The sequence below is a fragment of the Triturus cristatus genome, chromosome 11 (genome assembly GCF_964204655.1).
Source record: "Triturus cristatus chromosome 11, aTriCri1.1, whole genome shotgun sequence".
Taxonomy (NCBI): domain Eukaryota; kingdom Metazoa; phylum Chordata; class Amphibia; order Caudata; family Salamandridae; genus Triturus; species Triturus cristatus.
The window spans coordinates 371,561,009-371,565,373 of NC_140594.1; positions in this window are offsets into that span (position 1 = coordinate 371,561,009).

Consider the following 4,365-nt stretch of genomic DNA (forward strand, 5'->3'; position numbering starts at 1 on the left):
TATTGGCTTTAGGTAAATTAGTTATGAAGTCTAGACTGATTGTATGCCAAGGGCTTGGAGGAGTGGGTAATGGTTGTAGTAAACCCATAGGTGCTTTGTGTAAGGATTTATTTCGAGCACAAATTGGACAGGAATTGACATATTCTTTTATGTCAAAGATCATAGAAGACCACCAGAAATGTTTTTTACAATTATCCAAGGTTTTTTGATAACCTGGATGACCAGCTAGAATCGAGTCATGATGCCATGTCATAATCTTTTCTTGTAAAGACTTCGTAGGTATAAATAACAGAGACTTATGGTAAAACAAACCATCCTGTATAGAATTATGAGGATCTTTTAGCCAATCTTGGGTCCGTAATTTAAGATGTTCCTCTCTGACTACTTTTAAAAAATCTTGTTCAATGGTTGGGGCCACAATCTTTTGAGGTGGAATTATGAAAGGGCCTGGAATGTCTTTCTTAGATTCTGTGGTATACCCATATCTAGACAAAACATCTGACTGTATCTGTTGTGTTCCGGGCCGATAAGTTATTACAAAATCAAAAGCGCTAAAGAAATTTAACCAACGCATTTGTCTTGGTGTGAAGGCCCTTACTGAACTGAAAAATTGTAAATTTTTGTGATCACTAAATATAGTGACAGGAAATTTAGTTCTCATTAAATGGTGTCTCCATTCAGTGAAAGCTAATTTTATCGCCAAGAGTTCTCTCTCAGCTACCGGATAGTTCTGTTCTGCTGGCAACAATTTTTTAGAATAAAAAGCTACAGGATGCAGCTGCCCATCCTGAGTGTCTCTTTGAGAAAGCACAGCTCCCACGGCTGTCTGTGAGGCATCTGCCTCAACAAAGAATGGAAGATCTGGGTCTGGATGTTTTAACACTGGTGCAGAAGTGAATTTCTGTTTAAGTAAGTCAAATTCTTGGGCTGTTTGTTCTGACCAAATGAATTTCTGACCCTTGTGCAGCAATTTGGTAAGAGGTACCACTGTTTCAGCAAAATGAGGAATGAAACGTCTGTAAAAATTGGCAAAGCCCAAAACCTTTTGTACCTCTTTCATGTTTGTGGGTTCTGGCCAATCCTTGATGGCTTTTACCTTCTTTTGATCCATCATGATTCCTTCTGGAGATAAACAATACCCTAAAAAGTCAACTGTATCAGTATTGAAAATACACTTTTCAAACTTAGCGAACAAATGATTTGTTAACAATTTCTGTAACACTGCCCTAACATGATGTATGTGTTCTTCCCATGTTTTTGAATAAATAAGTATATCATCGATATACACAATTACACAAACATCAAGAAACTCATGCAACACCTCATTAATAAAATATTGAAATGCTGCGGGCGCATTACACAAACCAAAGGGCATCACTGTATATTCAAATAAACCAAATTTAGTTTTAAAAGCTGTCTTCCATTCATCATTTTCTTTTACTCTGACTAAATGGTATGCACCTCTTAAATCTAACTTTGTGTAAATAGTTGAATGACGTAATTGGTCTAAAAGAACTGGTATCAAAGGCAAAGGATATTTATTTTTAATGGTAGCCTTGTTTAATCCGCGATAATCAATACAGGCGCGGAGACTTCCATCAGGTTTAGGAATGAAAAATAGTGGCGAGGATACAGGAGAGGTGGAATGTCGTATGAAACCTGACGCCAACAAGTCATCTAAATAAGTTCTCAAATGTTTAGTTTCTTCTTCTGTAAGAGCATAGACTCTAGTGCTAGGCAACGTGGCTCCAGGTATTAAGTCTATACGACAATCGTATGACCTGTGCGGTGGTAAAGCACCAGCCTTCACAGGATCAAACACATCCTTGAATTCCTGGTATTCAGATGGTAAATTAGAAGCATGTATTTCTGTAGCTGCACAATGCAAAATTGTCATAGATTCATTCAAAGCTTCTTGATAACAAGATTATCGACAAAATGAAGAATCTTAAGTTACTGTTCGTAAAGACCAATTAATTTTAGGGTTATGCAGGGCTAACCAGGGTACCCCTAAAATAAGTCCAAAAGTGGGTGTATCAATTAAATCGAAACTAATCCTTTCAGTATGTCCATTTTGGCATACCATGATAAGAGGACTAGTTTTCTTTGTGATCATTCCTGAGGATAATTCAGACCCATCTACCGCACAAACAGACTCAGGCTGGGTCTTCCACTTAGTTGGTATCTGTAACTCTTTTGCCATTTTAATGTCCATAAAATTCCCTGTGGCCCCAAAATCTAATAAGACCGGAACCGTTTGTCGCAGGTGAGTACTAATAATCAAGACTACTTGAATCATAAAATGTCGAGGTATTCTTGGTACAATACTAGTTGAAACACTGGAGGTCAAAACAGTTTTACCACTCGCGCAAGAGACCCCCCTTCTTGACGAGTCTTTCAGTTTTCCTGCTCCAAAGAACTTGTTACAACTGAATTTACCTTTTTAGGCCCCTTGGGTTTTATTGGACAATCCTTTGCAAAATGCCCAGACCAAGCACAATATAAACACAAATTTAATTTTCTCCTTCTATCCTTCTCCTCTACAGATAATGGCCCTTTGATTGTTCCAATCTGCATTGGCTCGGGTTCTAACACTTTAGTATCTGATTCCTTTTTGTCTGTCTTTATCACTGAAAACCTTGACTCAAGTCGTATTTTATCTCCCTTCCTCTCTCCTAAACGATGATCTAGTTTAACTACTAAATCTACAAATTCTGAATATTCCTCAGGAAGATCAACAATATGTGCCAAAGCATCTTTTAAATCGTCTTGCAGACCTCTATAAAATAAAGATGTGCGCTTTTCTTCCGGCCACTGGGTTTCTGTCAGAAGTCTATTGAACATGGTAACATATGTCAATAAATCTTGTTTACCCTGCTTTAAATTGAGCAACTCATTGTCACTAGCTTGAATGTACGTATGCTTAGCGAATAACTTTGTCATGGTACCTTTAAACTGTAACCAATTATGTAGGAAGGGTTCATCTCTATTAATATAGGGTATTGACCAATTGGCTGCAGTGCCTCCCAAGTAAGAAAGCACGAAAGCGACTTTTGTCGCATCAGTAGGGAACAACTGAGGTTTACAAATAAAATGCAATTGACACTGACTAATAAACACATTGAATTTGTTACTATCACCAAAAAAGCGTTCTGGGGCTGACAAAGGAACCACATTTGGAACCGCTACAGTAACTTGTACTGGAGACGCATTGGTGTCAGTATTCATGAAAGTCTTAGAGGATTTAGAGTTACTTCCAAAAACTGGAGGAGGATCAGTAGCTACAGATGAAAAAGGTGCACCCCATATAGGAACCCTGGGTTTGTAACGAAGAACTTCTTGTCGCAAAGTTACATTCTCCTGTTTTAACATATTAATCTCCATTTGCATTTTTTGCAATAAATCAGATAAATATTTTTCTCTTTCCACATCCTCCGCAAGTGCGTGCGCCATTTCTTGGCCATCGATCCCTTCATTATCTGAATCCATCTCTCTCAAGGAGAACCTTTAATTTTGTGAAGGCTTGCGCTTCTGTTAAGCCTTCACTCACCTGAAAAGCAGGGCGTTCAACTTGAGAGATGCGATGATTGTTCACGACTTCCCTCGAGAGTTTACAACTAGGTAGGACTGAATAATTCAACACAGTTCACCCAGGGCAAACTCTTAAGGGAAGGGGGAAATGGGACAAAATAATAAACAGAAAAGACACTCCGAATTGCTGCGTGCTTCTGCTTTTCTCATCAGCTTTTCTCGTGTCCCTAGCATAACAAATGACAAAGAACAAATTACATTTACTAGGATTGTAAAGACTTTTTAAATTCTCAATCTGAATCTAAAGCACATGACAAATTACCTTTGGCGCTTCTAATTCTTTTCTGCGCCAAAAAATGCTTTTTTAGAATTGTAAACTCTTTTCAGTTTTGGACTATACTTTCTGTAATGACATAAATAACATCAACAATATTAAATGTCTAATTATTGCTATGTGGTCCTGAATAAATGTTCCTTCTTGCTCCTGTTATAACTCACAATGAAATCGTTATTACAATCTTAATAGTCTGTTCTTCTGCACACAGGATTGTTGATGAGGATTCTGCCTAGAAAGCGTCTTTCCAAAGATAAGTGAAGAAAAGTTTCTTTCCTTTCCTTCTCTAATTGTCCGTTGATAAACAAATCCTGTATTTATTATTGCCAAGGTTCTTTTCACCAAAAAACGAAAATTAAATAGAATGAACTTACTGCAGTAAATTGTATTCTCAGCTCCAGGCATTTACTCACTACTTTCTTTTTCTCGGTTTTGTTTCCTCTAGAGCGGGGGACGTCTTTTACTGTAACTCCGGTGATTCAGGAAGCGGTTTCCAGGAG